A 25,025-nucleotide genomic window follows, 5' to 3' on the forward strand; every position below is an offset into this window, starting at 1 on the left:
GCGAAGATTACCATCAAATTCACGTAGACATAGAACCTGAGCAGCAAAGGCCATCAGACCTGCAGAGTGTCTGTGGTTCTGTTGAAACATGAAATTCAAAGCACGCTACTTCACATTTATAAGGTCACAAACATTTCTGATCACAATGCTACCATAATGTCTGCTGCATGATAACATGCTAACAGTGCACTGAGGTCTTGAAACTGAAACTGCAGGTGGCTATCCACGTTAAAGCAGCTGGATTATCTGGTCTCTAATCTGCGGTCTGAAGACGATAACCATTTCTCTTCTTTTCCCAGCAGCCACTGCTTCTGTCCTCTGAGCAGTCGGCGTATAAGGAGCTGCCAATGGTGTGAATGAGGAGAGTTAAAATCGGGTCTGTGGATCCTCGGCTCAGTTTCCTGACAGTCCATTTATTTCCTGGATGCGCTGCTGCGGCGTCCCGCAGCCGCGCCCGCCGGGCCCGCTGAGGACAAAAGGAGTGAACGCATCACATGCGGCGCAGCGTCCACAAACAACAACAACAACACAAGCACACACACAGACTAAAAGAAAAGGCTGCGCCCGCTCTCCAGATGGGCCCGAGCCCTAACAGGCCTTGCCAGCAACAGCTTGCTCTGTGTGCGCTGAAAACAAAGATGACGGATTAAATATCATGTGGCGAGGTGGAGCAAGGGAGGGACGCAGCGGGGGAGAGAAAGGGAGGGAGATGATTGACTATTATTAGGGATAATGGAGAAGTTGGAGGAAGATCTGCTCCGTTGTTGTCGGGCTGTTAGTGATGAAGAATGGCTCCTCTCCCTCCTGGTCCTCCCTCTAAAATCAGCAGTTTACGTCTTTCTAATCTAAGCCTCACGCACAGGTCACATTAGCACATTAGCAGTGTGATAGTTATCCAGAATCCACTGACAGACCAAACCCTTTTGTATTTTCTGAGAATTTAAGACACTCAGTGATAAAACGTCACATTTATTCGTTTACTGGTCAGTTACACGACATCTGAACCGGATCTCGAGTCATCGTGTAAATCTGGAGAAAAATTCTGGTTGTTTGACTTTATTTTTTTATTTTACGACTTAAAACTTTATTAACCCCACAGTGAGAACAAAAGCAAAAGCAGTAATCTTTAAAGCAGAAACCTCTCAGATCCATTATCTCCACCTCTCCCCTGCTGAGGTCGCAACCTGTGTGCCACGTCATCTCTCCTCTGCATGGCACGCTGCCTCTCAGGATGCTTAATGAGTCCAATTAACTTATTTACAATGAGGCTATCTGTAAAAATATGTCTCAATCTTGTTTGGCTGGGTGGAGCAGCGAGGGGAAGGACGAGATGGATGGATGAACTACACTGAAGATTAATCGGGTGTGAGCAGCAGACCTGTGGCGGGAAGGGTGGAAGGCTTTACGCCTGGTGAGTGCACCTTCACCCAAGTAACAGAGCTTCACCCGCCCAGCTGACGGAGCTACGCTAACAACACAAAAGGTCGAATTTAAAAATTTTAAACATCCCACGCAACTTCACGTTTACATCTTCATTTAAAGCAACATTAGTAATTCCGCCTTAAATGGCGGGGCCCCTGTAGACGTCAGCTGGAGAGATGGCGCTGTGTCCTTGTTACTCAAACACGCCTCACTGAGAGCCATGTCACAGACGGAACAATTTTCTGTCTTCCGTCTACATCCACTGACCACATCATTGTGCCAGACGAAGCGTCCAGCTATCGTGAGGACAGCAACGTACTCCTGACAGGAATTAGATGTCAATGGCGCCTCCGCTCACCTGACTACAGGTCTGTGCAGAGACACGTCCTCGCCGCTACTGCCCAGTTTTAGGTTCAAACTAGAGCTGCGTTCTGATGTCATGGCGATAGAAACGTCCAATAAATGTCACGGAGAACAACGAGCAGGTGGAACCAGGATTTTAACCTGGGACCATGACAGAGCTGTGACCATTTCCGAATCTCTGGCTCCCTGAGGGCAATGCTGACACAGACAATGACCTCTGAGGTTTCTGCGAGTAGAAATCTGTGCAGACCGCAGGAAGAGGAACCATCCACGCATCTGTGAGCAGCGCCACAGTACAGACGGAGCATGTGCAGAACCATGCTGACTTTAAATGGGGAGGACGCAGCTTTTGCCACCTTCAATTGATTGAGTCGATCAGTTCTGTATGACCCATGTGTGGCCCATCATCAATGACACACTCAGAGCTTCAAACAGAAAACGTTCGAGACCAGAGAAACGCCCACGCTGTGAGATCATCGCCACGAGTGCCATACAGGACATCCCACTGTGTGTCTGTGTGTGTGCGTGTGTGCGCAGATCAATGCAGTGACTCTCTTCTGATAACTGAATACATGAATTCACATTACACGTCTGCTCAGTCGTCTCATTGATCAGCAGGCAGCAGAGCGGTGATACTGCAGCACAAACACACACGCGTGCACACGCATGCATGCACGCGCGCAGACACACACACACACACACGGTTTGGAGGAGGAGCCAATACTTTTGATTACTTTTACAATCAATACGCCGCGGGCAGGCCGGCAGAGTAGGGCGGCTCAAGTCTGTAGGAAGCTTCCCGTCCTGCTCCAGGAGGGAAACAGCACACAGACGGGACGGAGGAGGGAGTCGGACCACCTTAAGGAGGGCTGGCAGTGTGATTTAAGTGCAGGGTGTGAAGGGGGAGCAGGGGGAGGAGGGGACTTTAATAGAGCCTGCGGCTAATTGCTCCGGTGGCATCTTAAAGCCCGTCTCCCCCAAAAGCCCTTGGAGGCTGAATACTGCTGCTAACAGAGGAGCTGCTGACACAGGAGGAGAGAGGAGGCGAGGAGGAAGTGAGGGAGGAGACATTAAAGAGAGGAGAGGGTAGACAGTAAGTGAGAGGAGAGGAGGGAGGAGGCGCAGGGCGGGAGAGCAGAGCTGGAGTTTCTCCTCACGCAGAAAACAAACTGTGGCTGCTGCTGCTGTGAGTTATTCCTCGGGTCAGGAGAGAGCAGCTCGGATACCGCCACACAAATTATCCTCCTCCCCGCCTCCCCCTCACTGCGGAGGGAGGACGGGGAGGAGGAGGCTGCTGGGGTAATAACACACCCCTCAGCCTGTCATCTCAGCTCAGGACCGGCCCACAAAATAGAAATATCACTTTCTCCTCCCTGGACCCCTCCACCCTCCTCTGTCTCCCTCCTACAACAACAACCCCTCTCCCCCCAACTGCTGAATCACCCCAGAGGAGAGGGGACAGGAGGAGGAGGAGGCTCGATGAAGAGGAGCTCCACAGAAAGCAGTGGGCTGAGTCTGGGTGCTGCCTCTGCAGAGGAAGCTTGGTCTGAGTCAGGAAACGTTGAATATACATAAAACATAAAGAGCTGCAGCCCGGTGCTCCTGCAGGGAGGAAACGCTCTCTCCTGCAGGAGAGCACAGAGTCAAACTTCACCTCCACATGTGAGGAGGGGAGAAAAGCTCAAACCCTCGTCTCACCGGAGAAACCGCCAGAAACCGCCGTGACCCCACTGCGGCTCACGACTCCACGTTTCAGAGCGCCAACATCACAAGCGGACTCAAAGGAGGCAGATCTGAAACGGTTTCTGCGCTATTCTTAAAATCAACTCAGAAACAACCACAGCAAGCAAACAGGCTCCATCACGGTCAGCTCAGCTCTCCACGCAGTAACGACTAGGCGTGGGTTTAAAAAAAATCAATTTTAGTTTGAATAAAGTGATTGATTCTATCCTGAATCGATTTTTAAACATAAATGTATTTTACCAGAAACACCATAATCTCAGCTTAAAGCTCACACAACTATTTCAACAACCACCAAACAGCTAAAACAGCAAATGAGAGCAGGTAAGCAGACTCTCTAAACAGAGCGCGGGTTGGTCACCCAACCTGGCCCGCACACAGACATGTCGTCGATGCTGAAAGCCGACATCTCACGGATTCTGAAGATGCAGGTTTCGTCACTTTGACCAAAATTCAATGAACCAGCAGCAAAAGAAGATCCAAACTACGCTTCACGTTTGATAAACACCGTCATCAATTTCCTCTTACTTTGGCTGTTTTGCTTCCACCACGATAAAATCACACTTCCTGCACAGTGTTCAGAGACCAGTTTGCCATCATAAACCTCTGTTTTCTGCATTATTCACTGCTTATTACGCACCAGTCTACTGTTGTGTTCAGTGCTGTCGGTCTCCGACAGGAAAGCCTCATTTCTGCTATTCAATACTGAAGAAATGTAAACTTTTACAAATGATTGCTAAGCTGCGTCTCTAATAAAACCTCTGTAGCTTTGCTCTGCTTCACAACAGCAGCATCAGGTAATGTTCATCTTTTGATTCATGGTTTTCTTCAGTTTTTGATCTATTGCAGAATAACTTTAGGGACTATCTGCTATAAAAAGTCAGGACCGGAAAACCTCCTTCACGTTTTTCTGTGTTTTATCCTCAGTTACTTTGACACAAAGGCACCTGCTGTGATGCTCACACCTCTGACGAGTGTCAGCTTTGTTTTTATACATAAATATAAAAATATGGATATGTACTGATGAATGATCAGAACTAATATTTCTGACTGAGTCAATACAATACCCAGCCGTAGTAACGACACCTGAACTCAAACAGTTCACTGAAGCACAAAGCCCACGTCTCTTTTTGCTGAATATTGAATATTATATAAACTCCTTTATTTCATCCACTTTAAAATCGGCTCTTGTTGTTTGTTCAATGAATCGTCACCAGCATCAAGAAATGCTTACAGCCGGCTCACGACGCACACACAACATTACTGCAACATTTTGTGATCATGTGAACAGAAGTCCTCACTGACCAATCAGTGCACAGACATCCATACAGAGCTTCATCTAGTGCCATTAACCTAACATGGCTGTCGTGGCTGTGAGAAGCTCGTCTTCAGGACGGTTCTCTTACAAACGCTCAGGTTTATTTGAGCATCATTTCCTGACCTAAGCAGGAAAAGATCACAATGAAAACCAAAACTAAAGAACATGATTCCCCCACATGGGGCAGGAACCACACAGCCTGCTGGGTGAAAGTAACAGCGGAGTGTGTGACCAGCAGAGTCGCTGAAAGTCTGCTCTTCAACTCCACACACCCGGAAATATGGTCACTAATGCTGGGACTCCAGATGTGCAGAGGGGGGGATGTAACTGTGTCTCTTGCCATCTTTTATATACAGTTTGTGGCCAAAGCCTTTGTTGAGAAGTGTTTTTTTACTTTCTGTGATTGGTTGGGAGAGATAAGTATCTGATTTACTGAAGTCTGTCGAACTCTGAGGATCAGAGATGTAGCGAGCCCTGTGAGGGTCGAGTATATATGCTGTATCATTCTGATTTTAGAGGTGCTGCACTCTGACCAAAGCCTCAGCGACAGCACAAACAATAAAATATTGGAGCCGCCGTGCCGATTTGTTCTCGTTTGTCCAAATTCATCCATCCAAGCAGCTTGGCCGTTTCATCAGGAGGAGAGAGGTTTCCAGACCCCCGTGTGCCTGTTTATTAAAGTGGAGCGAGCGTGTGCATGTCCGTGTCTGTTGCTGCTGACCTTGAGGCCAGTGTGCAGCTTTGGTCGTGTGTGTGTGTGTGTGTGTGTGTGTGTGTGTGTGTGTGTGTGTGTGTGTGTGTGTGTGTGTGTGTGTGTGTGTGTGGGTGGCGTGGAGGCAGGGGTTGTGACAGCTCGCCATCCAAACCCTGCCGCTGCAACATCTGGCTCACATCTCCAGGAGACTCTGAGACCTGGAAATGTTCCTGCGCCCCGCCCCCACGCACTGCCGACTGTCCGCTCACCTTCGGCGGGCTCACAGAGCCGAACCGCATTTCTTCTGCTGTTTGGACTCATAAATCCACTGCAGGGTTTAGGAGCGGGGGGGACTGAATAAGAGGAAAACAAAAGCCTTCTCCACTCCCACTTCTGCATTCACACGACCTCCTACCCCTTCAGAGATCCTCCAAAACCTGCGGGATCTCCACAGGAAGTGCGCAGGCCAGCCCCACCGCAGGTAAACACTTTACTGAACATACGGGGAAGACGCTGAGGTCAGGGAGCTGAGCGCTGCTCACACATCAGGGTCTGAAGGCTCTGCCGGTGCCTCTGCCACCGCCGAGAGGAGTTTTAATTGGCAGGGAGAAAGGCGAGTGGCTCCACAGCACAGATCGCTTTTATCTGGCCCGGAGAGGCGCTCAGGATTAAGTCTCTCTCTGGTCTGGCGGCCATTGTTTCAGAGAGAGTGGAGGAGGGGGGGGCAGCAACAAGTTATGCAGATGAGATGTTAATTAGGCGAAAAGTGAATGAAGTCTGGAGCAGAACAAACGAGCCCGGAGGAAGACAGAGTGTGGGAATGAGGAGGCAGCTGCACTCCTCCGCCTCACTCCTCATCCCGTTTCCTCACACCTTCCTCCTCCCCTCCATCTCACAGTCCTCCCATTATTCCTTCGCCCTTTCCTAATCTGTCTCCTCCTTCCAGCATGCCTCTGTGTGCTTTTCTGATGCTGTGATGAAGATGATGAAGAAAGATGATTGACATGCTAATGAGGAAGAAGAGGTGGGACGTCATTGTTGTTTTTTCTAATTTCAACAAGAGGGCTGCTGCGAAAAACAACCAATCCCTGATAGTGCACGCTGATCATCAATAAATGCACCAATAAGCAATAAACTATGCGACCCATGATCCCCAGCAACCTTTACTGAGCTGCAGGGTTCTTGCAGCAGTGCGGTGTGGGATTCGTAGTTACATTTAGAAGATGAAATGTTTTTAAAGCTTGATTGTGCGATGCAGCTCTGATGTTCGAGTCTGCCTCACATCACTCCGCACGAAGGCTAAAACAGAAGATCTTCTATTTTATATTTCGTTTTTCTTTCTAAGTCCTCAATTGTAGTGAAACATCTCCGTCAGAATCACAGCCACACAAGCTGCTTTACAGCATCTTCCATCCTGGCGTGAAGCTGCAGAGAATGTGCAGACCGGACCTAAACCTGGAGTTCAAGAAATAAAAGTGAAGGTTTAATGGAACGGTGCTGTCTGGTGTGAAAGACTGACACCACCTCCTCCTCCAGCCTCCACACGTATTCCTCTACACCCTTTACACCTGAAACAACTCTCATGGACACAAATCGGCACGAGAGCAAGATGACCGACAACCGTGTTCAAGTGAATGGAAAAAGGAAAAATTCAGGAATCAGCAGGTTAAACATTTATTAAAGTGTTTTGGATGAAGTCTTCCTGAAAGGCTCAGAGCAGGAAGTTTGTCAGTTTTGGTCAAACTTTATACTAGATTAAGATTTTTTGTTCATGAAATGTGCATGAATGATCGGCGCCTACACTAGGAGCACATCAGGGGTGTGTGGATCAGATGTGTGGGGAGGAATGGTGGTTCTGCAGACTTGAGCAACAAGTGCTCAGAGCGAGTGGCCGTCACATCTCCTTGGTCTGTTTGGAGGTTGTGGCCGAACAAATTCCTAGAGGACAAAGAAGACGATGCACATGCAGAGTTTACAGAGGATGGAGGAGGAAGCTGACACAGTCTAAAGGAGAGCCGAGCGGGTCTGATGCTGCAGGAGGACGTCACCCTCCCCCACTGGCCGCTCCGTGATTCGCTGAGCTCTAAAGGGTCGTTTGTGGAGCGACTCGCAGGCGAGCAGAGCATGAGGATGAGACCGTAAACCTGCTCCGCTTGGTGTGACGGAGACATCAGAGCGTCCAGTCAGCAGCCCCCCACCCCCGCACGTCCGTCCTGCAGCGCTCACGTAAATTCTTCATTGTTTATTAGCTGTCACTTCCTAAATAGTACTTGCTGTGTCTTGCATACAGGCCTGACCCCACCCCCCCGGGGAGGGAGGTGTGAAGTTACAGTGGAGGACAGACAGGAGAAGAGAAACAGCAAGTGAGGCAGAGCTGCACATCCACCTACACGACCAGATCCACAATCCTTTAAATCCACTTTTATTCCAAACAAATCCAATAAATCGGCCGTGTGCAGCTTTTCCTCAAAGTATCGGAGCTCAAACTTAATCCGGCATGCCCGTGAGGAGCCGGATGCTCCATAAATCCCCCAAACTCTTCTCATTCAGATTAAACATGCACACCTAAACGCTGCTCCTAATGAAATCAAGTAGCTGCGTGTGTCAATGCTGGGAGCTGGATGCTTCCACCGAGGAGAGGGTTAGCGAGAGATCGGCAACACTGACTGCATGATATCTTTTTTATTTATGCGTCCGCTCACATTGGGCTGGAGTATCAGCCCGAATGTAATTAAATGGCTCATAAAGCAGAAATAAACTCAGCCGGCTTCACCTCTGCACGCTTTCCAGCTCTCAGCCCATCATCGTGGAGCTCTGCTGCGGACCCAGCGGCTGCTCTTTCTGTTTGCTGACAAAACCATCAAATCAGTCCAGAGACCGTCGTCATCATCATCATCCCCGCATCACCACAGACGCTTTGGGAAACAGGTGAAGTGCTCAGTGCACCTCGTTAGCAGTGGTACCTGCAGTTTTCAGTGGGGTTCAGAGTAGTTCAGGGTATTTGGGGAACATTTAGAGAAATTAAGCAAAAGCGCTGAACAAATACGCTGACCGAGGGAGGAGCAGCAGCAGCTGCGGCACTCAATTTTGAGTCTTTGGTCCCTGACTGAACAGATTTCTCATGTTCACTCTGATTTGTTATTTTCCGTTACAGGTTTTCGTTTTGTTTCTTAAACCTGCCTCAGTCGTGGTTTTGAAGCTGCAAAAGTAAGTTAAAATCAAAATCTAAAATCAAATATTCCGTGTGAGCACTACGAGGTGACGGGCTCTACTGAAGGTAAAAAACCCTGACAATCAAACAGCTGCTCTGCAAACGCACTCAAATATCCTGCAAGTCACGCAGACCCTGGAGGACCCACACGGACCCTCGTGGGTCATCGCCATGAGAAGAACAGGTCACCTTCAGCACACCTGTGAGAGCGTGTCTGAATCAGACCGTTTCTTGCTCTATGTCTGTATGTTTTGACAGGTTTCACTCTGATTTGGTCAGACCAAAGTGACCAACACAGACCGCCTCTCCCTCATCACACCTGAGCTTGCCGTGACAGAGGCGCGGCCTGAAATGACCCGTTATACATTCAGGTGTAAGGACTTGCTGAGGCTGAACCACGGGTGGAACACACTAGGGCTGCACGATTAATCATTAGAAAATCGCGATCTCGATTCATACTTATGTGCAATCTCATTTCCAAATGACAACGATTTTTAAAAAAAAGAAAAAGAAAAAAAAAAGACGACGATTGTACCGCATTTTGATCCGGGACGTACTCTGCATGAAAACAAGCGCTCACTCTTCCTGCTTAACAAATGACAAGGGCGGAGCCTTATACCACGTGATACAGAAGCTGTGCCGTGTGATGCTAAAATTAGCAGGGAAAAAACAACGGAGAGCACGTCAGGGATGACGAGAAAGTGACAGGAGAAAATCCGTCCCGGTCAACCACCCAAACATCAATAACGGGAACCTTATACAGCGCTTCCCTATACCCGTCGAACTCCCGCAGGCACAAAGAAATTACGGAGGCTATCACTTATCACCTGACCAAAGATATGGCTCCCATCAACACTGTGCAAAACGAGGGATTTAGGAAAATGATCAACACCCTAGACAAACGCTACACGGTGCCGTCCCGCTACTATTTTTCTATTGTTGCACTACCTGCTCTATACACGCAGTGTCGAGCAACGGTGGAGACGGAATTTCAAGCAGCACATTTTGCGGCAACAACAAAACGTGAGACATTTGTTGTTTTTATGTTTATTTATTGTTTTTATGTTCAGTCTCAACTGTTACGAAGTTGATGTGCAGTTAATAAGTGCAATAAATATTTATACTGGAAAAGAAAATCGTGAGAGAATCGTGATCTCAATTCTAAGCCAAAAAATCGTGATTCTCATTTTATGCAAAATCGTGCAGCCCTAGAACACACCCACCATCACCCACGGAGACGGGCAGGAAGTAGACGAGTGGGGTCCTGCAGCAGAGCACAGGGTGGGTGGTTTTTTTTTTGGTTTTTTTTTAGAAAGAGCATGTCGTCCATTTTAGAGGACACAGCCTCGCCAAGTGTCCGATTTAGAATTAAAGCATTTGACAGTATTAGCTTATCCCCCCTCCGCACCCTTGAAAGTCTGCGGTGACCCAGGGATGTGTAAAACGGGGTGGCCAAATGAATTGCTCGGGCACTCGAGCTCTTCGAGCCATTATGGCGAAGAGCTGCCCTACCTGTGTCGAGTCAGCAGTCCCGCTCAGTCTATCCGTCTAATGGACAGCGCAGGAATTTAATTAGCAGGAAGCTGCAGAGCGGGCTGGGAAGGGGGGGGGGCAGCAGCACAGGGAGAGTGTGTGTGACAGTGTGTGTGTCAGAGAGTGTGTGTGAGAGAAAGTGTGTGTGTGAGGCCATTGAGCGGTCGACTCCTGCTGTCATCCTCTGGAAACCCTGTCCATCAGCAGGACGTTCTATGCTTGTTTGTCCTACGGGGGGGGGGGGGGGTCAGCTTCAGTTTATCTCAGGTGATCTCACTTCCTGTCAGGACTCAGGCTCACTACCTCCAAATGCCATCTCGAACCACGTATTAAAAATGATATCTATATATCAATCCGCTCACCCATCCATCCACCCTGTGCTGGTGTCTGGTCAGGTTATGTTTTGCACCTCCTCCTGGGGCAGCAGATTAAGTAAAGCTAGTCTGGATCCATCTTTCGGGGCCCTCATCAGTTCCCAGGAGAAGCCTTTAATTGAAGGAAACCTCTAACCCACCCGAGCCCCACGTCCCGTCTCTGAAGATGTTTTTGTTCCTGCACCGCAGCTCTGAAATTCTCTGGATATGCAACCGCTGTGATGTTGTTTTGAGCCAATAGGTGAAGAGCACAGCCTCCTGCATGGTCCGTCCAGGCAGCTCTGTCACCTTCGCCTCAGCAGTGAAGCAGACTGCTTCTTGTGCGAGGAAAAAAAAATATTCCAGTCTGCGGACACCGTCCAAAACTCATGAGTGAAACCTGAGCCCAAAGGAGACTCGTCTCAGCTTCCTCAATTCTTAACCTCGTTCCTTCCCTCAGCACCAGGAGGAGGTCGGGGGGATGGTGGGGTCAGAGGACACCTGAGACTGGTGTAGTTAATCATACCTCGTACCCACCTCGCTGCGCAAACCGTCGTAAAACGGTGCTCATACGAGTGTCCTCATTAGGAGAAGGGCCCGTGTTTGTGTGTAATTATGAGACAATTTGTTTCTGGTCATTTTAAAGAGCAATGACGGTTTATTTTCCGTCCAGGCTTAGGTTAGTCTGAAAATGTGTTTTGATCAAAAATTTCCGAGCCAAATTAAGTGAAAGTACGCAGACACATAAGAAGAGAAACTTTAAACTGCATGTCTGGATAATTTCCCTTTAAAACTGTGAGTCAGGAAACTGGATTTGGTGAGGATTATTATTTATTTGGAGCACTAAATCTGAGGGAAACCAGGTTAAGCACAGGGAAACCTGTGCCTAACCTGTTTAAAATAGGAGACACCTGGCAGGTGCCCTATAGCACACCTGTGGCAGGCAAAGCTTCATCAGGTGAGCGTTGTTTAATACAGAACGCAGATTGAAACCACAGCAAACTGAAGTCACACTTCCTGTTCCGCAGCCCCCAAAGACATAAAAAAAGAGGTGAACTTGTGGCTCTACGCCTCCTCCCTGCTCCTTATCTGTCTGCATTCAGAGCTGCGCCTCCTCGCTCAGCGGCCGCTTTGTAATTGGATTGTGCCAAAATTCAGAGATGAGAAGCAAGAACGGCGAACGGGTGAAGAGAAAGCGATGAGGGCGGCGGAGAGTTTCAAAGTGTGGGAGAACCCCGGGTGAGGGAGGGGTGGGTTTCACCAATTAGCTCGGTCACCAGGCCCCACGTTCCCAGACACTCTCACCACCTAATCAAGTGGAGCTTTTGTCTCGTCTCTGAAAACTGTTTTCTGCTCTGAGTGCGAGAATAAAACGGAGGCCCCGCCGAGCGTGGATGGGTGGTGGTGGGGGGGTGTCACAGAATGACGCTAACGAGCCGACGACCTGGGCGATCGCACACACACACACACACACACAAAAAAGGAGGTGGTATCCATTACTGAGGAGCAGGACACAACATCTACATTACACTGGCTGTATTGTAACACAACATCAGAAAACATGGACAGCCTGAATGATCACAGGCTCAAATTATTCATTAACCCTTTCCCGGTGAGTAAACGTGAGCTGCCGCTGCTGTGAGGAGGCAGCCGAGCGAGGCGCGCTCACATCCCCCGGCGTTTCACATGACGGGGTTCGGGGTTAGAGCTGCTCTCACGTGGACCCCTTTACAAGGTCATACCGACTGTCTCAGAATAACGAGAAACGTCCACGAGGCAGTGCTCAGTGTGCAGCTCAAACACACCCTCCGTTAGTGTGGTGACCCGGGCGTGCACAGAGGTCGACAGGGGGTTCGGGGTCTGTACCTGTGCCCTCCTCCCAACGGACTCAGGCTTGATCTGCACATTCACACTTTACTAGATCACACCTGAGATCACAGATCCATCTACAGGCAGCAAACTTCACCCTCACTTCACATGTTATAAGATCGGGGTCACACACTGAAATCTGTGAAGCCGCCTTTATTCACCCCCAACAACCGTCCGCACCGCCCCAGTAGCTCAGAGCGGCTCAGAGCGGCTCACAGCGACTGACGGCACAAATAGTTCAATAATTCAGTTATCGGCTCCCCAACCTCCACTAATCCTTCACATGTCAATAATTAAAAATGAACGCGCGCACACACACACACACACACACACACACACACACACACACACACACACACACTCTCTCTCGAAGAGCAGAGGAACAAAAGGAAAAGCTTCCACAGAAGCAGCTCTTTGTGTGTTTCACTCATGGACTCGGGCCAAAGAGCTCGACCTGCAGTCTGACAGAGGCTCACTCTATCGCTCTCGCTCTCTAACACGTGACCAACCCAACGAAGACTCCTCAGCCAGCAGCTCCCCTTCCTCTCACTGCTGCACCTTTTCTCACTCTCATTTTGGAAGTAAGATTTCTTCTTTCTCGTGTGTGTGTGTGTGTGGTGGCGTGGGGAAGCTCACCTCTCTCTCTCAATTTTTCAACAAAAACAAAACAAAACAAAAAAACCCCTGAAAGGTCTGCACAGCTCTCACGTTTAGGCGTCTGGGCCTCACGCAGAGCCGCTGAATATTCACGGAATCGTTCATCCTCAGATTCTCATCAGAGCCAAACAGCGAGCCCCGTTTTAAAAGCATGACGGCTAATCCCACTGAAATCTGCCAAAAACCCACAGTCTCAAAATCACTGTTATTACAAGGGACATCCCCACCCAGTTATTACTAACGTTTATTAGTAATGATATTTATATTATATTGATATACTAATAATGATATCTAACATTTCTGACAGCTATCAGCAAAACATTCAGACTGAAATGAGCTTTCAGTTCAATTCAATCTTATTTATATATTGTTCCAAACCACAACAGCGATCGCCTCGATGTTTATCTCATAGAGACCCGACAATCGGACGAGCTGCTGAGAGCGAGCACAGACAAAGGTATATCGCATTTTTAAAAAGTTACAAAAATATTATTATTTTATATTATTCATAATTAAAATTTTTTTTGATGTAACACAGATTTTTTCCCAAAAACCTAAATTATTCATTAATATATTTCTCTAATAACTCATAAATAAAATAGGAAGGTTTAAAAAAAATATAAAACCTTATAAAACATTAGTAAATGATTTTACCTTTTTAAAATTATCAGTAAAATATTAATTACAAAATACATACTTGTTCGTATTTGTATAAAAGTAGACCACAAATATTAATTTACAATCAAAAATTATCATCTGAGAAAAGTGTGAATTAATTTGAAAACATCTTCTTATTCCAATAAAATTAATCACTGCAACAATAATAAATAAATTCTTCTAATGATCAGTTTATGAAAACATATAAAACATATTACAAATGTAATATTTTAAAAACTGTTAACTAATAGTAATTATTACTGCAACATGTGATTTAAATCGAAAACATTAATTCTACAAAAAAATTTTATTTTAACAGGATGTGTGTCAAAAAAAAATGTTTTGAAACTGATTTTATGTAAAAAAAAAAAAAAAACCCCCAAATATTGGACGTCTGTGTTTCTCTTGTTTCTTGCTGACAGTAAAACTAAAAGTAGAAAGAAGAAGAAGACGTGGTGTCGCTCTGACCCTCTTCTTCTTCTTCTCCTCCTTCCTGTATTTTTCAGCAGCCATACGGCGCTCTGGAGTTTCTCTCCTTCCACCATCTGTGGAGAGTTTCCCTGCAGACGCTCACAGCTGTCCTGGTTCACGTCGACGCTGGCTTCACACACAATGGGATTGTGTGTGTGTGTGTGTGTGTGTGTGTGGGAGGGTTTGTGGGGGGTTTTTTGGCATGAAACTCTCCCTCAGCCTTTCACGATGGGAGGACACACACACTCACTCACACACACACACACACACACACACATGCGCGCAGAAACTTTGTTCAGATTTAGTAGATTCAGGATCATGTTCAGGGGTCAAAGGTGAAGCTGGGCTGGGTTTTGGGGCTGCCATGATCTCACATGTCGTCTGTTTTTACTTCCTGTCTGTGCAGGAAACACAGAAATATCAATGAAGATCAAAGCTGGCCCGGTTTTAAACACGGGATGATCCGTGCACACACACACTCACCGTGTTTTTTTTTTTTTTTTGCATGATTCACAATCAGCCCTCCTCCTCTGAAACAAGCCGTTTCAGCTCCTTTGATATCCGATGGCTGGATTGTTATTTGCAGAATGATTGTGAAAATATTTAAAAATAGTATCTGTAAAATATTCATTTGTTGTAGAAAATGTAAACTGGTGATGTATCTAATTCTGATTTTAAGTCGGAGCCAACAGCTGCCTAAACTGTGTAAAATATATTTAAAATGATCTGAAATTATATTCTTGTAACGGTAATTAAATCCACAAAATTAAAAATTGTAAAGGTTTTTTTTTAATTATTATAATAATTATATTTATATTTTCATTCTTAAAACCCCAATGAAACAATAGAAATACTAAAATATGCTTGAAAAAAAAAAATGAGCAGAAAAGCTTCAAATTAAACATCACCAAAAATAATTTGGTGTTTTTCTTTTTCTCCTGTTATCTCTGCTCCGAAGCAAGACACCAGTACAGTACACCTGCCTACATTCCCCATCTTGCACCTGGAATGCTGGCATTGACTGAGAACCTTTGACCTCGGGTAAGCCTGACTTTTCCCGCTGCAGTGTTTGTCGTCGTTTCTCTGGCAGGAAGTTGATTTTCTTCTTGCAGAAATTTCCCAGCTTGAATTTTTTCCTGTGAAGCTTTGAACAAAAACACTGAACAGCAGCCAGACTCCATGTTGGCACGGAGTCTGGACCGCCGAGGGAGGGGGGCCTTTGCCAAGGGGTCCCTGTTGCTATGGACTCCCACCCCCTCTCCCTGCAGCCCGTCAGCCCCTCCACGGGTGGAGGAGTGAGGTGGGGGTGTTAGTAAAAGACACAAATCACGGCCGGCAGAGCAGCCACATTCCTGCAGGATGACCTCCGCAGAAAGACAGCCGAGCTGACCTTTAGAGGACCGGGAGAGGAGGAGGAGAGGAATGTTCCTGAGAGGAGAGAGGAAGAGCAGGAGGAGAAGAAGAGGAGAAACAATGGAGACAGACGCTCTGTGACAGAAGGATTTACAGAGAAGGGTCCTGCTTCTTTAACTTCTTCCTCTCCCTCCTTCTGTCTCTGACCTCCTCTACCTCCATTTGCTCCTTCCTGCTCCTCCCCTCGTCTCTTTTTATGCATATCGCATGTCCATCTCCTGTACATAAGTCAAGAACGGAACCAGTGACATCACACTGGTTTATGGACAGTGTACTGTAGGGCCTTTGCCTAAAAATATAAGTCTCCCTGAGGTGAGTGTTGTTGTGATTTATCGCTATAAAAATAAAGCTGAACTGAATGTCTTTATTTTGATCCTCCTGTCAGCTGATTGGGCGGTACCTGTGCTGAATTATTACTTCTATAGGTTTATCATTTCTAATCTGCTCTTTGTGCTTTTAATCTCTAATCTAACCTCACTGGTAACCAGCCTCGTGGAGGAGGAAGAAGAGTTCAGGTCCTGCACATTCCAGTTCAGGTACCAGAAACGAACACAGCAGGAGGCGGAAAGCGGTGTGTGTGCGCGTGTGTGTGGCGCTGTGAGATCACAAACATGTTGCAGGCTGGAATATCAGTAGAGAGCGCAGCGTTGACACTACAATTTAAACCGGATTACCTGACTTTATAGAGGGATCAGCTGATGTCTGCTTCGCCGCATGGGGGAGGAGGGGGGAGGAGCAAACAGCTCACAGCCTAAAAACTGTTCACGTTTCCACGCCATGAAACATCTAAGCACTGTTTTATACCAAACTTTAGATCTACTGATTGTCCTCCTCATCATCGTCATCATCATCATCATTGTGTATACATGATACTGTACAAAACACCAAAACACCAGATGAATGAAAAAACAGTTTTTTTTAAAAAGATCAGTCCAGATGATCACTGATTTTATTCACTGGGGTCAGTATCCTGTGCAAGGAAGCCAGAGCATGACCTGCTCGTCCTCCAGCCACCGCATGTCAGACACGACTGTAAACACAAAAGCTTCATACTAAACAAATAAAAGAGCTGCTGTTAAAATCCACTGATTTTTAATATTTAACTCAAACCAAGTTTATTAATCACTAAAATAAGAACAATGAAATGTCTTGATGCATGCTCAATCATCCAGGTAAGTAAATGCCAAAAGGTTGAAAACCCATAGTGATCCTGTGTGTGTCAGGAACAGTTGAGACTAGGGCTGGGCCATATTATACCGTTCACGATAATACCGGTATAATGTTAGGCAACGATAGGAAAATGAAATATCGCGATAGAATGGGAGTAAAACGCGGATGCGCAGTGCCTTTGTTTTCATACGCACATGGCCGGTTGTTGAGTGAAACAGATGAACCAGAATTGGTTTGTAAAAATGGTGCAACTTCAGTGATGTGGAACTGGTTTGGTGTTTGTCCGTCAGATACACAACAAAGCACATTTTTTTGCAGAACATGCAAGCGGCCGTTGTTATTGTCGTATTTGTCGGACTAAGATGCTCTTAAATCTGGGCGTAATCTGGGTCCTAAACTCCGTATGCTTCAGGTCAAACAACACTGCAGCATCACTTAGAGTTAAAAACTGTCTAAATTCTTTCATCTTTAATAAAACGATCAGCATTGCTGCTTTACCAGGTGTAACTATAAAGTTTAACTTCCAGGCATCCATGAAAGCAAAAGTTATTACATTTAACGGAGTTAGAAGTTAGCAGGAAGCTAGCGGAAGTTAGCTCGCTAGTTTCGCTAGTTACCTAAGCATGATATTGCATGTTCTGACTGAGAGATTTCTGAAAAAAAATCAAACGTACAGCTCTGCTATCACTTCCAACATAAATGAAGACAGGAAACTAAACAGCAGTGACGTTTGTAGGGTTACTGAAGTTGGGCTAGCTGGTATATAATGATGTGCTACGTGATCGCTAGCGACACAGCTATGTTAGCATAACATAAGCAGTGAAGCTGGAGGACGAACACTAACACTTTTCCACTTATAAAAGTTAACGTGAAGGTTCTTCATGGTTAGAGACAAATGCAATCGCATGGCAGGGTGCTGTAAACGGACCAAACTTCAGTCAGGAGAACAACTGAGATAATCCATCCACAATACGAGGTTAGTTATTAATATACTGCAACAACATGGGAATAGAGCAGCTGCAGAGAATTCAACATTAATGAATCAATGTTACAGAAGTGGAGGAAGCAAGAAGAATGAGTTTAATAAAGTTTGATTTATCTGACTGCTTTGTTTCGCTTAATGTGCCTTATAATCCTGTGCACCTTATGGTCCGAAAAATGTGTACTGCACACTGCAGTTTAATGTTGCAAAGCACCTCTTTTTAACTTCAGTGGATATTATACATGGTTATGCTCAGGATATGTCAGCCCATTTCTACTGGAAATGCCTTTTGGTTAAACTTTCAGCAAGGAATTTGCATTTGCACTGTTACATTTTTATAAAGCTTTAATGTACATAAAAACCAGCTTCTTGTTTAAGTGAAAATAAATGGAAGGTTGTCTTTTTGCACTAGTAATGTTGTGGAGTTGTATTTTGTCTCGCATCAATTATATCGTCGGTTATATCGTTATCGCAAATTTTCAAATATATATCGTGATAAATATTTTTGGCCATATCGCCCTGCTCTAGTTGAGACACATTTTTTCTAAACACTGCACCTCCCTGGCTTTTAAATCCCAAAACACGCTGCACCAAAAATTGGTCCACCCCAAGGATTGGGTCCCCCGACACAGAGTAATATAGTGCACGCTGTTAAGTGCCAGGAGGATTGCCATGATTTATACATCGGGAAAACCAAACAACCTCTGGCGAAGTGGATGGCACAACGCAGAAGAGCCACCTCGTCAAGCCAGGACTCCACAGTCCCCCACCTACAGGCCAGTGGACACTCTTTCATTGATGAGGATGTACACATCCTGGACAGGGAGGAACACTGGTTTCAGTGCGAAGTCAAGGAGGCCATTTATGTGAAAAGGGAAAGACCATCTCTGAATCGAGGAGGGGGCCTAAGGGTACATCTTTCGCCATCTTACAATGCAGCCGTACCCTCTCTGTGAATGGCACTCATGGCCATTGATCAGTGGTCTTTGATCAATGATCAATGGGCTTTGATCAGTGATTGTTGATCAATGGTCATGATAATTTGCATATTTATGATCTGTCCTCACAACCCATTGTTCATTCAGTGGGTTGGTTTCAGTTATGTACTGTTTATAAGGTTGAGGAAACCTGCAGTCAGCTAAGACTGAAGAAGGCACTTGGACGAGTGACGAAATGTTTCTCCCTTTCAAAAGGCTATGACCAGATGAACAGAATCAACCTTTTGGGACGAACAATAAAAATAATCTTGATTGTGGTTGTTCCAGTAATCACTCAGGATTCAAGTAAATATGCTCTGAGCACGCTCAGTAGGGGCGATTTCTCATATTTCCATATTCAAGGCAGTAAACATGAAGTCGTCTCCTTTTGCAGATTAAACTACGACACAAGACGAAGGCTCCCTGGGTCCACGCGGTGATGCCGTTTTTAAAGCTTCTCGTAAATTTCTGTATGTAACTTTCAGGAAACAGTTTGTTCTTCTTCCCAGAGTGTTTTTATGAATGAGCCCCGCTCGCTGTGTGTGTGTGTGACACAGCAGTCACAGATGTGGATGCTGGGTGAGGGTTCGAAGTGTGTGTTGCTTGGTTGGCGGTGGGTCGGGGGTGTTTCCTGCGGTCACGATGTGTACTTCAGGAACCACATCAGAGCGTGTGGTTTTATGGCGCGCTAGCCTTAAATGGTTCCATATGAAGAGCGCAGAGCAGCCGCAGGAAGAGAAGGAGGAGAAGAAGAGGAAACATAAAGTATATGTAAGAGGAGACACACAGAAAGTCTCCAGATTCAGTTTTCCTCAGCGCAAAGTAAACACGCGCACACACACACACACACACACACACACAGGTCGTTAACTTGTTGTTATTGTGTTTAATTTCACCCTAAATGGAGACAGAAATGTGCTGAGAGAGCCATGCCCTCGCATTAAAGGTTATTCTGCTTTATTTCAGTAGCTATGTGTCTGCAGTCAGACGGACTCTGAACACGTCCACCCCACTTCAGACAAAACGCTCCGATTCTGACTCGAAGGAAGCAAAGCAGACACACATTAGCCACCTGGAATGGACGGAATCACAGGCGTATTCATCTGCCAGTCCTCCACGTGTAAGGTGGATTTACTGGAAGCAGGATGACGCTCGGAAGAACGAGGCAGAGAGCTGTCAAGAGGGAAATGCCACCACACAGAGCGAGCAACAGACGCCTGCTTTAATACGGCGTCCACAGCACCACCTACGGAGAAAGAGGACGGTGATGACGTCAGCTTCAAGTCTCCAGTCTTCTCCGGATCTGTGTCTCGCTGAAGCATCATCCTTCAAGGCTGAAACACGAAGGGATCAGGACAAAGAGTCCGATTTCAATGTCTTTACAAAAATCAGAAACCGTTCAGATCAAACACGCTCTTGAGGTTTGACGGCGGCGTCTGTAAGTTTGGACTTTAAATAAAGTTCTGGGGGTTCTGAACAACTCCTGTGTGTGTGTGTGTGTGTGTGTGTGTGTGTGTGTGTGTGTGTGTGTGTGTGTGTGTGTGTGGTTAAACTAAGATGGCGTCCGGTGTGTGGCGTAGACTGGGGCTGCTCAGACCTGTGGTAACGAGTTCAGAGACGAAGCTCCAAATCTCTTTAAGAGCTCAGGAGGACGGAGGAAGTGGGTCACACATATTCACACACACACACACACACACACACACACACACACACACTCTCTTTCTGTTTACTTATTCTGAGCCCTGCGGGGCCGTTTAAGGTGACGGCGAGCGGAATATCTGACCCTCCTCATTTTGTACTACCCGGCGGCTCGTTATCTTGCCGACACACAAAAATCCTCCTAAGAAGCACAAGGTGACCAATCACCGAAGAGACAAGAATAAAGTCTGCGCTTGGCACAAACTGACCGAAAACATCAGAAAAAACCCAGCATCAGCTGATCATGTTCTTAAAACAGGTGTGACACATGCTCAGTTATTGCATCCAATATGGCCGTCAGCGCCGGGTAGGCAGAGCTGTGGGGTTAATGATTATTGCATGAACAGACGTGTTTGTGATGCAGTGGAGGTTAGGGCGATAAAGCCAATAAAATCCTGTCAGGTTTCAGGTGGATGACCCTGCCCAGGTCTGATGCTGACTCTGGAGCATTGTGCTGCAGATGAAGGGCGGCGCCGTCTGAGGCGCTGGCAGCGGTTTGCCGCAGAGCCTCGAGCATTACTGTGACAGTCCTTCTATCAGACTTTTATGATTCCATCTCTCTAATTGTGTTTAATCGCCTTTACTGCTCACATAAATATTATCCATCTGTAATAACTGTTAACGCCGTTATTCCCGCCTGCGACAGCTCTAAATCTCACAAACAGCTGCTCTCGACCTTTTTTCACCTTCTGTCCCGCACGCCACCCCCCTCCAAACCACCCCCTAGCTCCATGTGCGCTCAACTGGCTGCTAATGAGGGGCTGACATGTTTATCCTGGAGGTCAAACGGCCCAATGATGGAGGTCACGACCCCGACGTGCTGACCTCTGACCTGCCAGCACGTGTCGATCCTTCCTGTGTTTGTAACACCCGCTGCTGCCACCGCTGCCAGCGAGCTCACACATCAGAGGGGTGGGGGAGGGGTCTATGTGACCTCTGACGTCCCAAAAGTTGCATAAGTTTGCGTGTGTCTGTTCTGTGTGTACACAGCGAGCCGAAGACCGTTAATTTGAAATGCTCCACTTGTTGAGGAGCTTCCTGGGCTCATCTTTAATTAATGGTTCAGTTATAGTTGAGACTTTTTAAAAGGTCTCTGCTGTAACTGCCCAGGGATGCTTCGGCATGTAGCCAGGAATCAAACCGCCAACCTTTCCGTGAGCAGACGACCTGCTGTAGCTCCACCGTCTCATTTTCCCGATGTGTTCCAGGCTTGAACATCTGGGACGTTTAATAACAATCCAGATCCTGCAGTGCGGCTTTAGCAGTCTGCTGATATTGAGTCCAGTGGGTCGTCTGTACCGTGAGGACCAGACTGCTAATAAAATCAATACATCCAAATAATCACTCAATTAGAATTTATTAGTAAAATAAACTGATCAGAATGATGTCTTTCACTGACTGTCCCTGCTGTGATGGGAGCTCAGTGTGAGTCTTTCCTCCTTTCCCTGCTCCGAGTGCGCCTCCTCGCACACCGAGTGGAGCAGAAAGAATCCATCGTGTTACCGTAGTGATGCACACGAGCGTCCCAGACCGTGCTGCACCGAGCGCAGGTGTCAGCGACATTTTACAGTCGAGTAGACGACAGTTACACCACAAACAGGCGTGAAACCTGTCCACACTGCTGACTACTTCCTGTTAGCTGTGCTTGCTCTAATTAGGGTGGCGTGAGTGGACACAGGCAGCGAGCGAGTGGCTTTCAGAGTCCAGACTGGACCAAAACCTGGAGACCTGTGTGAGTCTAAGGCTGCAAGTTTAAAGTGGATATAAGCAAAGGTTGTCATGTGATAACTGACTGCAGCCAACCAATCGCTTGCACCTCCAGGCTGCTAACACAGGAGACACTGAGCGGACGCATGCAGAGGAGGCCTCCTGCCAGCAGCAGGTGGAGGTGAAGGTGGAGTTCAACTGGACGTTCAACTCTCGTCTCTTTGAAGTCTCTGCTGCGCCGCACTCTGAGGATTAAGGAAGAAATGGTTTGGTGCACGCTGCTGTTTCTACGGGCAACAATGTTGGCCCCCACCCCAAGTCAGCGTGACGGGGATGAATTTAATTACCCACTCGGGCTGCCCCGACAGACCCCACCTCCGGCCCCACGAGCCACGAGGTCAGCCCGCCTTCACACAGCTTTTAATCGATGCCGTCGCTCCAAAAAAGCTTGGTCGTCTTAAACAAGAGGCCGGGCGAATTCAAGGATTCAAAGCCCTCACAGCTCTGCGTGGTGAAAGTTTTTCAAAATAAAAGCTAAATTTAGATGGTTTGGAAGAGCTGCCACTGTTCTCGCCGCAAATGATCCCCCTCTGTGTTTGTGACGGTGGCGAGCGGCTGCTCCGCTCAAACAAAAACCTCACTGATGGTTTCATGCTCGCTGCCAAGAATCAGAGCCTTTCCCCTCAAAATAAAACCGCGACCGCAGCCGCCTCCAGACTCAAGGAGGCTCAGTGTGAAGCTGCACAGCTGATCAGCGAGCGCACAGTGGAAACATACACAGGCGAGGCGATGTGGACGGAGGTGTGGAGAATGGGCGCTCTCTCTGGGCTCACAGAGGCTTCAGTCTGAGAGAGGAAATGATTGTAATTAAGCTTCAGGGATGGAGATCTTTCAGAGCACTCGGCTCGGGCCGTTTGTGCACGATGACGGATCACAGCTGAGAGCTTACCGCCACAAAAACACGAGACTGAGGCAAAACCTGCCAAAACAACTGTTTCTACTGATGTCTGCCTCAAAAAATCCACTTCAAGTCCCGAAAACAAAAGAAAGAAGGGAGGAAAGAATTCATCCAGTCACAACTTTAACCAGGAAATCAGAGTCAAGGAAATTAAGATTTTAAAGCTGACCTTTTCTCCTAAATGCACCTGTAGTTCAAACTGTGTTTCAGCCACCGAACGTAAAAACTGAACTCTGAAATTCACCAGAATTTAACCTGACCTGAGAAATGTTTGGCTGGAAACGGCTGTTTTCACTCAGGCTCTGAGGCCTCTGGAAATCAATCCGCTGCTGGAGGAATCTGAAAGTGGGCCTGGCGGATAAATCTGAACTCAGGAGCTCCAACAAACTTAGAACAAGCTCGGTGCCAAATATTCAAACCGGCTGCCAAACATCTCCTCTGCGTGCCTCTGCCACCGCTCACTGCTGCTCTCTAGAATATTCCAGCCAGCCAAATTATTTTCCCGTAGAATCAGTCGGAAATCGGGAACGTGCTGAGCAATCGCTCCGGAGATAATTGTGTTTTTTTCTGTGCCAGCTTCACCCCAAAAGCACGCCGAGCTGCTCTGCTCACGCCGGCGTCTCCGAGTTTCCTTTCACTTGTGCTTTGGTGACGAAAAGACGAGTGTCTGCAGGAGATAACACGCTGATCTGCTTTAAAACTGAGAGCAGGGTGTGCTTTCATCCCCAGACAAACAGAGCAAATTCTATCAGCTCACAACTAAACAATCTCATATTTAAACCTCTCAGGAATGCAAACAGAGCAGATGTCATCCCGCAAACTGTGCACAAAGCACAAAATGTAATATCTGTGCATTCAAGGCTGGAAAACTCTGATATTTGTTAGGTCGTGTCACCAAGTGGAAGGGAAATGGACTCCCAACGTGTGGTTAACGTTGTGAAAGGGACTTACTTTAGCTTTAGTCCTAAACTAAGACGAGACTGAAATTTTAACAGCAGCACTCAGGAGACTAACCGTGGTCTCCTGAGTGAAAGTCCTCAGATATAACACCACCAATCGGCTCTCTGGGTTTACATCATGCATCCATAAACAGGAGTGTTGGGGGGAAAAAAAAGTCGATACAGAACAGGACTATTAGGATATTATACAGGAACACCAAATATCTTTTTTTTTTAAAATAAATTAAAATACTACCAACAAGAGGACTCATCTAATGTAAGTTTAGCTAAGCAAACGGAAATCAGCTAAACCTAAAAACAATAACATGACATGCTCAGCTCAACAAAGCTTACAGCTCAGTCACACGAGTAACGATGGGACGGAGACAGATCTGTGGTATCAGTTAATCAGTGTTTTCTGAGACACACACTGCATGTAGTTGCCAACTTGACCCCATTAACTGGCTGACTGACTGCAGACTGATTGCAGACTGATTTTCTTGTGGCAACATTTGCAGCCGGTTTTAGTGACAGTGTTGGTTTGCTTGACAAGCTTTTTGCAGCAAACTGATGTGAGACATGATTGTCTTCATATATCATTATCTACCATAAGAGACTGACAAAGTTTAACTTTGAGGACATTTGAAAAAAAGTGATAAATAAAAAGTAAATGTAATACTGTAATACTCTGTGTATTACAACATGTTAAAAGTAGTACTAATATCACAGTAATATCTAGTGTCATGAGTGAAATATTGTGATAATATGATTCTGTAGGGTGATTCTACCTTTAGCCATAAAGTAAAAGCTCACCTATGATTGTCGCTAATCAGCTGCAGCCTGCCTGCAAGTCGCTTAGAAACCCACCTACACCTTAAGTCCTGCTTCATATTG

The 25,025-nt window shown here is 46.6% G+C and overlaps 1 protein-coding gene across 5 annotated transcripts in view; it reads right to left on the minus strand.

The window, feature by feature from the left end:
- Positions 1-25,025, minus strand: part of nfia (nuclear factor I/A) — a 150,466-nt gene that overhangs the window by 73,113 nt on the left and 52,328 nt on the right. The gene's annotated exons all lie outside the window — the stretch shown is intronic.

This window comes from Rhamphochromis longiceps, linkage group LG23 (genome assembly GCF_057381845.1).
Source record: "Rhamphochromis longiceps isolate RC_006_pf linkage group LG23, R_longiceps_female_GT1.1, whole genome shotgun sequence".
In the NCBI taxonomy this organism is placed as follows: domain Eukaryota; kingdom Metazoa; phylum Chordata; class Actinopteri; order Cichliformes; family Cichlidae; genus Rhamphochromis; species Rhamphochromis longiceps.